This window comes from Heterodontus francisci, chromosome 2, assembly GCF_036365525.1.
Source record: "Heterodontus francisci isolate sHetFra1 chromosome 2, sHetFra1.hap1, whole genome shotgun sequence".
Classification (NCBI taxonomy): Eukaryota; Metazoa; Chordata; class Chondrichthyes; order Heterodontiformes; family Heterodontidae; genus Heterodontus; species Heterodontus francisci.
The window spans coordinates 110,729,734-110,744,287 of record NC_090372.1 but is presented as its reverse complement, the minus strand read 5'-3'; positions in this window follow the sequence as shown (position 1 = coordinate 110,744,287).

Here is a 14,554-nt window from a genome sequence, read left to right as displayed (position 1 = left end):
ATGAGAAATTCTGCTAGTGTGATGCGTGGGTGGCCCTTCTGCTTGGAGTGATGGAGCTCCTTTGGTCTGAGTCTAACCTTGCTGCACACCAGGGAGTGGTCGGTGTCGCAGTCCGCACTGTGGAAGCTGCATGTGATTTGAACGCTGTTTAAGGAGGCTCGCCTTGTGACGATGAGGTCCAGCTGGTGACAACGACGCGATCTTGGGTGCCTCCATGAAACCTGGTGACAGGGTTTAGTATGAAAGAACGAGTGGTGATGCAGAGGTTAGGATAGGTACACAACTCAAGCAGTCTCTGTCCATTCTCATTCATCCTTCCAATGCCATAGCGCCCAAGGCAGGAGGGCCAGGAGTCATGGTCGGCCCCAAACCTGGCATTAAAGTCCCCCAGCAGGAACAGGTGTTCGGTATTGGGGATGCTACTAATGATATTATGGAGTTCCTCGTAGAACTGGTCTTTAGCTTCATGTGGGGAGCAGAGTGTTGGAGCATAGATGCTGAGTAGGTGTATGGCTGCAGGAACTGCCGGAAACATACCAAAGGTGACACATGACCGCCTATGGGGTTCTGCTCCGGATTTTCTGTTCGGGTTTACTCCCTTAGTCTTGGTCTCTCCCGAGACGCCCACAAGGCAGTGGGGTTGTTAGGGCCCCTACACAGGTGTAGGAAAATGCCGGTGGGAGGAGGGGGTGCGAGGGGGAGGGGTGGAGGGAAAGGGGTGCGAGGGGGAGCTGGGAAGGGAGCTGTAAGGGGGTAGGGGGGGTGCAGGGAAAGGGGGTGCAGGGGGAAGATGGTGCGAGGGGGGGGTTGGGAAGGGGTTGTGAGGGGGGAGGGGTGTGCAGGGGGGGCGGTGAGCTGAGAGAGTGGAGCTGGGATGGGGAAGGGGGGGTAGAAGGGGAAGGGGGGAAAGGGGATGCAGGTAATAAGCCATTTCCTCAGTTCCCACCATCGACGCCTGGAAAGCTCATCCGGGAGATGAGCGGCATCCTTGGGCGCTGGTCCCAGCATTGCCGACCGTGTGCTGCAGGTGCTCTCCGAGCCATCTCCCACGGGCGCTTTGAAGTTTGGAGTACTGTGTATAGTTCTGGTTACCACACTATAGGAAGGATGTGATTGCACTGGAGAGGGTGCAGAGGAGATTCACCAGGATGTTGCCTGGGCTGGAGCATTTCAGCTATGAAGAGAGACTGAAAAGGCGAGGGTTGTTTTCCTTGGAGCAGAGAAGGCTGAGGGGGGACATGATTGAGGTGTACAAAATTATGAGGGGCATTGATAGGTGAGAGAGGAAGCGGAGGTGTCAACAACCAGGGGGCATAGATTTAGGGTAAGGGGCAGGAGGTTTAGGGGGGATTTGAGGAAAAATTTCACCCAGAGGGTGGTTGGAATCTGGAACACACTGCCTGAAGGGGTGGTAGAGGCAGGAACCCTCACAACATTTAAGAAGTATTTAGATGAGCACATGAAACGCCACAGCATACAAGGCTACAGGCCAAGTGCAGGAATATGGGATTAGAATAGTTGGGTGTTGGATGGCCGGCACCGACACGATGGGCCGAAGAGCCTGTTTCTGTGCTGTATAACTCTATGATTCTACTCATACAAGAAATACAGAAAGTTACCATGCAGGTTCTTCTTCTTTGGCCTCCTTGTCTTGAGAGACAATGGGTAAGCGCCTAGAGGTGGTCAGTGGTTTGTGGGGCAGCGCCTGGAGTGGCTATAAAGGCCAATTCTGGAGTGACAGACTCTTCCACAGGCGCTGCAGATAAAATTGGTTGTCGGGGCTGTTACACACTTGGCTCTCTCCTTGCACTTGTCTTTTTTCCTGCCAACTGCTAAGTCTCTTCAACTCGCCACTCTCTATAACTGTCCTCCAACTCTGGTGATCACTGGCAACTGACTCCCACGACTTGTGGTTAATGTCACAGGACTTCATGTCGCGTTTACAGACGTCTTTAAAGCGGAGATATGGACAGCCGGTGGGTCTGATACCAGTGACAAGCTCGCTGTATAATGCATCCTTGGAGATCCTGCCATCTTCCATGTGGCTCACATGGCCAAGGCATCTCAAGCGCCGCCGGCTCAGTCAGGTGTATATGCTGGGGATGTTGGCCGCCTTGAGGACTTCTGCATTGGAGATACGGTCCTGCCACCTGATGCCAAGGATCCTCCGGAGGCAGCGAAGATGGAATGAGTTGCCGTCGCTCTTGGTTGACATACATTGTCCAGACCTCGCTGCCGTAGAGCAAGGTACTGACCATACAGGCTTGAAACACTCGGACTTTTGTGTTCTGTGTCAGTGCGCCATTTTCCCACACTCTCTTGGCCAGTCTGGACATAGCAGCGGACGCCTTTCCCATGCGCTTGTTGATTTCTGCATCGAGAGACAGGTTACTGGTGATCGTTGAGCCTAGGTAGGTGAACTCTTGAACCACTTCCAGAGCGTGGTCGCCGATGTTGATGGATGGAGCATTTCTGACATCCTGTCCCATGATGTTCTTTTTCTTGAGGCTGATGGTTAGGCCAAATTCATTGCAGGCAGCTGCAATCCTGTCAGTGAGTCTCTGCAGACACTCTTCCATGTGGGATGTTAATGCAGCATCGTCAGCAAAGAGGAGTTCCCTGATGAGGACTTTCTGTACTTTGGTCTTCGCTCTAAGACGGGCAAGGTTGAACAACCTGCCATCTGATCTTGTGTGGAGGAGAATTCCTTCTTCTGAAGACTTGAACGCATGTGAGAGCAGCAGGGAGAAGATCCCAAACAGTGTAGGTGCGAGAACACAGCCCTGTTTCACGCCACTGAGGATAGGAAAGGGGTCTGATGAGGCGCCGCTATGCTGAATTGTGCCTTTCATATTGTCATGGAATGAGGTGATGATTCTTAGTAACTTTGGTGGACATCCGATCTTTGCTAGTAGTCTGAAGAGACCACGTCTGCTGACGAGGTCAAATGCTTTTGTGAGATCAATGAAAGCAACGTAGAGGGGCATCTGTTGTTCGCGGCATTTCTCCTGTATCTGGCGAAGGGAGAACAGCATGTCAATGGTGGATCTCTCTGCACGAAAGCCACACTGTGCCTCAGGGTAGACACTCTCAGCCAGCTTCTGAAGTCTGTTTTAAACAACTCGAGCGAAGATCATGCAGATACAGAAAGCAATTCGAAAGGCAAATGGTATGTTGGCCTTCATTGCAAGGCGATTGGAGTACAAGAATTAGGAATTCTTGCTATACTTGTATGGGACCTTGGTAGGACTACACCTGGAGTACTATGTGCATTGGAGGCAGTACAGCGAAGGTTCACTAGATTGGTTCCTGGGATGACAGGGTTCTCTTATGACGTGAGGCTGAGTAAACTGGGCCTATACTGTCTGAAGTTTAGAAAAATGAAAGGTGATATCATTAAAACACACAAGACTTTGTAGGGGCTTGACAGGATTGTTTATCCTGACTGGGGAATCTAAAACACGAGGCTGCACTCTCAGGATAAGGAAACGGGCTGCATACACCAAATATGGTTTTGCTGTAAAATGTACATGGCAGGTAAAATGGAATAGAAGGGTTGTGAGGCAATTTATTCCTGTACTGAAGAAAACTGATTTCCTTTACACTTTTTGGAATGTCAACTTGGTGCTGTTTTGAACTCTTTTGTAATATATTTTTTTGCAGATTTTTATGAATAAAGTATATCTTGGGGAAAAAAAAGAAATGATCATTTAAGACTGAGAAAAGTAGAAACTTCTTAACTCAAAGGGTTGTGGATTTTTGGAATTCTCTACTCCAGAGGGTTGTGGAGTATATTTAAGGCTGAGATAGACAGATTTTTGGTCTGTCAGGAAATCAAAGGGTATGGGGAGAGATCGGGAAAGTGGAGTTGAGACAGAAGATCAGCTGTGATTACACTGAATGGGAGAGCAGCCTTGAGGGCTATATGTTCTACTCCTGCTCCTATTTCTTGTGTTGCTGTGTTCTTATGAAGTGTTAGCATGACTCAGTTCGTAGTACTCTGGCTTCTGGGTCAGAGGCATTTTAGGCTCAAACCTATTGTTGATTTGAGCACATAATCTAGTCTGACAGTTTGGGGCGTGCTGCACTGTTGGAAGTGTCATCTTTGAATGAAATATTAAATTGAGGCCACATCTGCCTGCCCAGGTGAATGTAATGGATCGATTGACTTATTTGAAGAAGAGCTGGGAAGTTTCCTGGTGTCCTATCCAAAATAATTCATTCAAACAGCACCAAAAAAACATATTATTTAACTTATTTGTTAATCTTGTATACCTGTATCGCAAAATGTATTTTTTCTGCTAATGACTGCCAAGCCAATCATTTTGTTTTGAGTACTTAAATAAATGTGGTATTCTTCTTTTTAATTCAATTCTTTGTTGTTGTGGGACCTTACTGTGTGCAGACTGGCTATCATGTTCATCTATGTAACAAAGTGGCCATACTTCAAAAGTTTAAATGGGTTGTAAAAGCTGAGGACGTGCAAAGCGCTTATATTATTACTTTCTTTGTAATGTTGTCCTGCAGATTTGCTAACCCTCTTCTAGGTAATTCAATCACTTAGAGAAAGCATTGTCCTGGCTGGGTTTCTTGTTAGACTTTTGTCTCGAGTTCAATCTCCTGGTATTTCAGATGCCAATTGCAGTGGCCATCTTGGCTGTCAGCTTTTTTAGAAATTAACTTGTAGGATTTTTTCCATTAAAAGTCTAATGTAAGTTTCCAACTGATGAAATTAATACTTCTCATTTGGCATATAGGGTTTCCTTGAGAAAAGGCATGAATGAGGGTTTCAGCAGCAGATGAGCTCAGGCAGGGACGATGTCGGGTGATGTTATGGAAGTGGAAAGAGGCAGTCTTAGAGATGTGTGGATATGTGATCAGAAATTCATCTTGGGGTCAAATATGACATCATGGTTGCGAACAGACTGGTTTGGTCTCAGACAATACAGGAGGTTGGGTAAGAAGTCTTACAATTTAGTATTAGTGGAGGAATCAAGAAAGGTGGTGGTGAGGTAGAGTTGGGTGCCATCAGCATATGTGTGAAAACTAACTGTGCTTTTGGATGGTGTTGACAAGGGGCAGCATGTGGATGAAGAGTAGGAGGGGGCAAGGATAGATTCTTGGGCGACAGCAGAACTAAAGGTACAGGAGCAGGAAGAGTGTTGCAAGCAATACCTTGCCTGCAATTAGATAGATAAAAATAAAACTGGTCAAGTGCAGTCCCACCCAGATGGACAAAAGTGGAGAGGCATTGGAGGAGGATAGCGTGGGCAACCGTGTCAAAAGCCTGCAGACAGCTTGAGAAAGATGAGGAGGGATAGCTTACCTTTGTCAGTCATACAGGATGTCATTTCTGATTTTGATAAGAACCACTTTGGTACTAAGCAAAGGACAGAAACCTGATTGGAGGGCTTCAAACATGGAGTCCAGGGAAAGATGGGCACGAATATGGGAGATGGCAACTCATTAGAGGATATTGGAGAGGAAATGGGATGGTAGTTTGCAAGAAAGGAAGAGTCGGGGTTGTTTTTTGAGGAGATGGGTGATGACGGCAGATTTAAAGGAGAGAGCAACTGCACCTAAAGGGAGAGAACCATTACCAATATCAGCAAACATGGGGACCAGGGGAAGTTGGGTGGTCAGCAGTTTAGTGTGAATAGGGTCAAGGGAGCAGGAGATGGGTCTCATGGACAAGATGAGCTCAAAGAGGGCATGAGGGAAGATAAGAGAGAAACAAGAGAAATATATGAGTTCAGGGTTAGGGCAGGTGGGGGGGGGGAAATTATAGGAAGTTTGGCCTGGTGGGCTAGTGGAAGGGAGGGTAGTGACAGAGGCAACTCACCGGATGATCTCGATCTTAGTGACAAAGAAATCCATGAGCTGCTCACACTTATTGCTGGAGGTGAGGGTGGAGGGGACAGAGGAGAGGGGTTTAAGAAGATGCAGTAAAGAAAAGGAGCCGGGGGTTATCTTTGCATGGTGATCAGTTTTGGCAGATGAAAGCTGGACCTGATAATGCTTGAAGTGGCCCAGCCAGATCTGATGATGAATGGTTAAACCATTTGACGCCATATCCTTTCAAGTCTATGTCTGTTGGCCTTAAGGAAGCTGAAATAAGGGCAGTACCAGGGAAAACAGCCAGGTTGAGAGAGAGTAATGCTTTTTTTGCTGACTAGGGCATAAAAGGTGGAGGTGAGAGTGTGGTTGAGCAAATCAGTAACTGTAGAAATGTTATGGCACACGGAGGGCCAAAGGCTAGACAGTTGGGATTTTGAAAGTGTAATTGTAAGTGAATTGGAGAAAAGAGGGCAGTGAACTCAGGAGAGAGAGCATGAGCTGAGATGGAGGTGAAATCACCGATTATGTGAAGTTCCTTGGTACAGAGGCTAAGGGAGGAAAGGAATGAAGACATCTCAGTATATCATATAAACAATGTGCAATTTGTGCATCTATGAGGGTCCTGTGTTACATCAGACTGTATTATAGCACAAGCATTTCAGACCAATGTTGCTCACCTGTATGGGCTGGGCATATGGTGAAGATATTAAGATCCAGTCTCTGTCCAGCATGGTCAAGAAATCTTATACCTCTTTATTGAGTTTCCAGCTTTTATGGTACTCTCCAGAAATAGCCCTGTGGACAATCTGGAATTGATCCCAAAATCACTTGTGCTCTCTTTTCCAGATTTCTTATCATTACCATCTTCACTTTGACCCGCCAAGAGGATGATGCAGTCCTGGAGTGACTCCAAAGATGTATCTGTGGACAATTATCCATGGATGAAAGGAAACATGATTTTTAAAATTGATTTTAAACCCGGAAGAAGTTTTATCATGTCGGAATGTCTGATTTTGAAATGGAGACCTAACTAAAATTTACTTCCACCTTTGCTTTTCCAATACGTGCCAGCAGGATCGAACCGCACTTGCCTGAAGCACTCTGAATTTGAGTATTGAAAGGGCAAATCCAAATATGGAATTTGGTATAGTTTGTAATTGTACAAAGCCAGTGAGAAGTTTCCTGCTGGATTCAGGACGGTCAAGGGGTAGGCCTCAATTTAATGATGCATCGCTTGATATACTGCTGTGAGGAGTAGGAGAGAAACAATCTTCCCCAGCAATGGAAGGAAGACATCTGCTTCTCTCACCAAGAAGGCATGTTTGGAGGTTGCTGAGGAGCTGAGCAGCAGGAATACTATAGCCCATTCCCGGATACAGTGCAGGAAGCAATTTAATAACTTAACCAGGTCAGGAAAGATGAGTATAGTTATACATTCACCTACATCATATGGTGTACATCCATCCCCGCCCCCACTCTTCCTTGTCAAGTAAACTCCATGACATCACTCCTCATAGCCACTTAGATTTTCTATGCACTTCCTCTCCTCCCCATTTATCCAACCACCGTTGCCACTTACCCCAATCCTTATGAATGCAATGCATCTACATGATGTTCACCCTCACCCAATGCATTGCATCCATTGAGTGAACAAATGCCATTGCATAGGTTCACAGGTCTGTTCTTTCCCTCATTGCAGAAGAAGAGCGAGCAAAGCACAAGGGAGAGGGAGAGGACAGGAAGTAGATCACCACAAATTGTGCAGTTTACAGATGTAGAGGAGGAGGCCATGGAGATCAGTGGCATCTCTGTGTCCCTGACCATCAGAGATGGAAAGACTGGGAATTTGCAGATGTTTTGTGACAGAATTAAAAATACATCTGGCACATATCTCAAAGAAGACCTAATAATGTTGACTTTATTTCAGACATGAGTGAAATATGATAAGCCTGATTATGCTGAGTGACAACATTGCTATATTGCCAGTACTTATTCATATTCATTTTTTGTCTCCTCTGTGGCCTTCATGTATAAAGCAGCAGTCTATTAATTTTCCTGAAAATTATTCCTCCGAGGATCTCTTCCTTCTGTCACTGGACATACTACCATGCACCAGTGCAAATACACACAATTTGTTCGAGACAGTTAGACAGATACTTGGGTTTTTACCTGATTTATAGCTCACAAGTGAGTTCAAATGGACACTGGCGGCAGGGACAGCTGTGAAGAGTCCATGTTGGAGGACACAATCCTCTCCAAACTTGCTCATCTGGGCACAGATGCCGAACCCCAGGGCATTGATGAAAAGGAGAATTGCAGAGGGACAAAAGCAAATTTACAAGACACTGGCATATGTGACATAGACACCGTCCACAATAGCAGGTATGGTGCAGGAGTCCAGCTTCAACATTAGTGGATTGGTGTCGCTGGTTACTGAGGATATCTGTCATGGAAAGAATGGAACTTAGAGCTCGATTATCAAAAGAGTCCATGTAGGCTAGGTGATGGCTATTTTGGTCCAGTGTGAGTGACTAACTCATCTTTTGACCTATTAGAGTATTTCTGGAATCCTAAGAGCAATGTGAGTGGCAAGTATGGTGTTGGGTGCCTCATCTTCATCATCCTCCTCCTCTTCATTAAAATCAACATCAGAGGATGAGTGAGGAGTGCCTGCTTCATCTTCCACCTTTGATCCTTGCTGCTGCGCAACGTTGTGCAGGACACAGCACACTATTATGACTCTGGAGACCCTCACTGGCAAGTACGAAAGTTGTCATACATCTGGCATTGTACTGCTCTTGGGCTTCATTGGTGCAGTTCCTCAGAGATGTCATGAGCCAAGCTTGAAAGAAATATCCTTTGTTTCTTCAGTGCATCTGCCTTATACACTTATATGCAACCGATTGAGAGACTGCCAAGATGCCAGAGGCAAAGAAATGGAGGGCAGTGGTGACTTTGACAGTGGTGACGTGGTAACGTGTAGCCACCAGGTTCAGCAGGAAGAAGGTCTTTTGCTAGGAGGCTGCAGATGTCTGTAACCAGCTGATGTGACAATTTCAGTCAAGGAAGCAGAGACTCCATCCGTACACCCTGTTAATAGAATTGAAACAGAAACGGAAACTAAAACTGACACAGAAGTTGAAAAAAAATCCTTCAGGTTTTTGGGGAAACTGACATTGGTTGAAACCAGATAATAGGAGCCAGAGTCCTCCACAGATCAGGCAGGAGTGAAGCACCGGCAAGCTGAAGAAAATAAAGACTGAATCCAAGAGCTATTTCTGTTGCTTCAGGTAGTTGATTAACCAGACCCAGACATACAGGGCACAGGGTTGTCAAGGAAGGGCTCAGATGATGACTTGGATGGGGTAGCCAACAGAAGAATGCTGATGGGTATGCACAACAAAATGCTTGGTGCATTGGGAAGCCTACCAGAAAGCCTGCAGACAATGTCAAGGAGCATGGAGGAGTTGGCATCAACTTGGCATAAGGTTTTGCACAGATCGTAGACCTCATCCTTTCCAGCATAGGAGTGATGGCTAACTCCGTCAGCACATGTGTGGACTCAAGCACGATGGAGCATCTAATGACTGATGTCTCAACTTCCATTGCAGCACAAACCTCTTCCACCAGAACTCAGTGGCACAGTGGAAGCTCAGACTGATGTCATGCAAACTCGGACTGCTGCCATCATGGCAAAGAGTCTTGCAGGTTTTAACAGTAGTTTAGCAATCTGTCGTTCAGCAGATTACTAGGATTGCTGAGGTATGCGCCAGGGGAGTGGCAGTGGCTCCATGGAGAACGAACCTGCTGTATTCTCTCAAGATTACAATATTCATCCTCCCAACTATTCCTCCAATACCCCTGCTGTTGTCTGTCAGCCAGCCAGGCCAGACTGCTGTCGCCCATGCCAAGATGGTGTAGTCCTCAGCTGGGTTCTCCAGGCCCAAAGCTGCTTGAGGTTGTTCTCCAAGCCCATCTGCAGTCTTTCCCATTGAAAGTCAGCAGCGTTTTACCAGCCATGCTGCAGCCACTGGGTTAGCACTGTGCAAGAGTGCTAGGACAGGCAAAGGCCTGCAAAAGAGAGCCCCTCTGAGAATGTACACGGGTGATTTGTTGACTTTTGTATTTGGAATGAATATAAATTTAGTTTGGAATGTTTATTTTATGGTGGTTTTTATTTTTGTATGTGGCCAAGTAGATGCTGTGATGGCCAGTAACAGAGGGAAGGAAGATAAGGTGTGGAATTGTTAACAAATGGGGAATTGAGGTTGCGGTTACTGGCATCGGACGTGGATGGGTATTTCAAAGACAGCAAGGCCAGAAAGGGGCTGTCCAGGTTGCTTCCTCCCTCTCCTCTTCATCCTCTTCCTCCACCTCCTCTTAATGCTTCTGCTCCTCCTCTTCCTCTTGAGCTGCTCACCATGTACCTAGTGGCAAGGGCTGTTCCCCTCACGATGCTGGGGTTGTGCAGCATGCAGCAGACCACCAAGAATCTTGATAGCTGCTCTGTCAAATACTGCAGGGCTCCTCCAGAGTGATCCAGGCAGCGGAAGCGTTGCTTCAGCATGCCAACAGTCTGCTGTATCATATTTGGTGTACAGCATGGCTTTCATTGTAAGCATGCTGCACATCTGTACATGGGTTGTGCACTGGAGTCATCAGCCATGTCAACAGCCATTGTCGCCCAATAGCCATCCTTTGGTTTGCCATCGTGGCTCAAACGTCGCTGGTACAGCGGAGTGCCTCAGAATGAAGCATCATGACTACTGCCAGGATACTGGGCATTGACTTGCATGATTCATTGACATAGGTCACATACCAGCTGGGTGTTAACAGAGTGGAATACCTTTTGGTTCCAGTATAGGGCAGAGTTGGCATGCACTACCCACAAGGCGACGTACGTGCAGTCATAGAGTTATTAGGACAGAAATAGGCCCTTCGGCCCATCGTGTCTGTGCCGGCCATCAAGATTCGAATCCCATTTTCCTGCACTTGGCCTGTAGCCTTGTATGCTATGGTGTTTCAAATGCTCACCTAAATACTTCTTAAATGCGTGAGGGTTCCTGCCTCTACCACCTCTTCAGGCAGTGTGTTCCAGATTCCAACTACCCTCTGGTTGAAAAAAATCTTTCCCATCTAAACCTCCTGCCTCTTACCTTAAATCTATGTCCCCTGGTTATTGACACCTCCGCTAAGGGAAAAAGTTTCTTCCTATCTAACCTATGAATGCCCCTCATAATTTTGTATACCTCAATCATGTCTTCCCTCAGCCTTCTCTGCTCTAAAGGAAACAACCCTAGCCGATCCAGTCTCTCTTCATAGCTGAAATGCTCCAGACCAGGCAACATCCTGGTGAATCTCCTCTGCACCCTCTCCAGTGCAATCACATCCTTCCTATAGTGTGGCAACCAGAACTGTACACAGTACTCCAGCTGTGGCCTAACTAGCATTTTATGCAGCTCCATCATAACCTCCCTGCTCTTATATTCTATGCCTCAGCTAATAAAGACAAGTATCCCATATGCCTTCCTAACCACCTTATCTACCTGCGCTGCTGCCTTCAGTGATCTATGGACAAGTACACCAAGGTGCCTCTGACCCTCTGTACTTCCTAGGGTCCTACCATCCATTGTATATTCCCTTGCCTTGTTAGTCCTCCCAAAATGCATCACCTCACACTGCTCAGGATTAAATTCCATTCGCCACTGTTCTGCCCATCTTACCAGCCCATCTATATCGTCCTGTAATCTAAGGCTTTCCTCCTCACTATTTACGACACCACCAATTTTCGTGTCATCTGCGAACTTACTGATCATATCTCCTATATTCACGTCTAAATCATTAATGTACACTACAAACAGCCAGGCTCCCAGCATCAATCCCTGTGGTACACTACTGGTCGCAGGCTTCCAATTACAAAAACAACTCTCAACCATTACCCTCTGCCTCCTGCCACTAAGACAATTTTGGATCCAATTTGCCAAATTGCCCCGGATCCCATGGACACTGACCTTCTTGACCAATCTCCCAAGCGGGACCTTATCAAAAGTTTTACTGAAGTCAGTGTAGACTAAATCAACTACTTTACCCTCATCTACACACATAGTCACCACCTCGAAAAATTCAATCAAATTTGTTAGACATTATCTCCCCTGACAAAGCTATGCTGACTATCCTTGATTAATCCTTGCCTCTCCAAGTGGAGATTAATCCTGCCCCTCAGAATTTTTTCCAATAGTTTCCCTACCACTGATGTTAGATTCACTGGCCTGCAATTACCTGGTTTATCCCTTTTACCCTTCTTGAATCATGGCACCACGTTCGCTGTCCTCCAGTCCACGGATACCTCTAATGTGGCCAGAGGGGATTTGAAAATTTGTGTCAGAGCCCCTGCAATCTCCTCCCTTGCCTTACATAGCAGCCTGGGATACATCTCATCTGGGCCTGGGGATTTATCCACTTTTAAGCCCGCTAAAACCGCTTATACCTCCTCCCTTTCAATGCTAATTTGTTCAAGTATATCACAATCTGCCTCCCTGATCAATACACCTACATCGTACTTCTTCACAGTCAATGGCATCCTGCACCATGAAGAAGCCTGCAACCCTAGCAAAGCCACATGCTCCCTCCACTTGAGGAGTTGCTAATGGTGCTGAACATTGTGCAAACATCAGCAGACATCTCCACTTCTAACCTTATGATTGAAGGAAGGTCATTGATGAAGCAGCTGAAGATGGTTGGGCCGAGGACACTACTCTGAGGAACTCCTGCAGTGATGTCCTGGAGCTCAGATGATTGACCTCCAACAACCACAATCATCTTCCTTTGCGCTAGGTATGACTCCAACCAGTGGAGAGTTTTCCCCGATTCCCATTGACTCCAGTTTTGCTAGGGCTCCTTGATGCCATATTCAGTCAAATGCTGCCTTTATGTCAAGGATAGTCACCTCTTGTGTTTAGCTCTTTTGTCCATATTTGAACCCAGGCTGTAATGAGGTCAGGAGCTGAGTGGCCATGGTGGAACCCAAACTGAGCATCACTGAGCGGGTTATTGCTAAGCAAGTGCCGCTTGATGGCACTGTTAATGACACCTTCCCTCACTTTACTGATGATTGAGAGTCGGCTGATGGGGCGGTAATTGGCCGGGTTAGACTTGTCCTGCTTTTTGTGTACAGGACATACCTGGGCAATTTTCCACATTGCAAGGTAGATGCCAGTGTTGTAGCTGTACTGGAACAGCTTGGCAAGGGGCGCGGCAAGCACAGGTCTTCAGTACTATTGCTGGAATACTGTCAGGGCACCATAGCCTTTGCAGTATCCAGTGCCTTAAGTCAGTTCTTGATATCACTCGGAGTGAATCAAATTGGCTGAAGTCTGGCATCTGTGATGCTGGGGACTTCAGGAGGAGGCCGAGATGGATCATCAACTTGGCACTTCTGGCTGAAAATTGTTGCAAATGCTTCAGCCTTATCTTTCGCACTGATGTGCTGGGATCCCCCATCATTGAGGATGGGGATATTTGTGGAGCCACCTCCTCCAGTTAGTTGTTTAATTGTCCACCACCATTCACGGCTGGATGTGGCAGGACTGCAAAGCTTCGATCTGATCCGTTGGTTATGGGATCACTTAGCTTTGTCTATCGCATGCTGCTTATGCAGTTTGGCATACAGATAGTCCTGTGTTGTAGCTTCACCAAGTTGACACCTCATTTTGAGGTATGCCTGGTGCTGCTCCTGGCATGCCCTCCTGCACTCTTCATTGAACCAGGGTTGGTCTCCTGGCTTGATGGTAATGGTAGAGTGAACAGTAAAGAATAGCAACTGTGTTGTCATTGATGGGAAAGAATGTTACAAGCTGTATTACACCTGCCAGGATATGCCCATAATGCATCGCAGATAGCGATGATGGAAATTACTGAGCTTCTTTTCCTGGTAGCTGTAAGTCGCCCACGGTTCACAGCAATACTGCAAGGTACTGAGAACACAGGCCTTATAAACCATCAGCTTGGTCCTAAGGGTCAGCTTGGTGTTATTCTATGTGCGTTTCGCAAGTTGGCCAAAGGTGGTAGCTGCTTTCCTGCGTGTATCTGCAGCAAGGAACAGATTGTCTGACACCATAGACCCAAGGCAGCAGAATTTGCTAACCACTTCTGGTGGTGTGTTATTTAGTGTGATTAGGGGTGGAGATGCAACATCTTGTCCCATGACCACGGTTTGCTTGACGCTTATAGTCACAGAGAACAAGTTACAGGCACGGGAGAGACAGACCACGAGTCTTTGTAGCTGAGTTTCCATGTGAGTGACTAGCAGAGCATCATCAGCATAGAGGAATTCTCTGATCAGGATGCGATATATTTTTGTCTTCGCTTTCAGCCTTGATAGATTGTAGAGCTTGCCGTCTGACCTGTTGTGCAAATAGACTCCTTCCATATCTGCAGGGAAGACGAAGGTCAGGAGCATGGAGAAGATGTCAAACAGAGTGGGGGCTAGGACACAACCCTGTTTCACTCCATTCTTCACTCTGCAATTGCTGGAAGTGGAGCCATCAAACTGTACAGTGCAGTGCTTGTTGTCATGGAAGCAGCAGATGAGACTGAGGAGCTTTGGTGGACAGCCAATTTTTCCCAAAATCTTGTAGAGCTCTGCTCAACTGATGGTGTGAATGTCTTAGTGAGATCTATAAAAGTAAAGTAAAGGGGTCGATTCTGTTCCTTACAC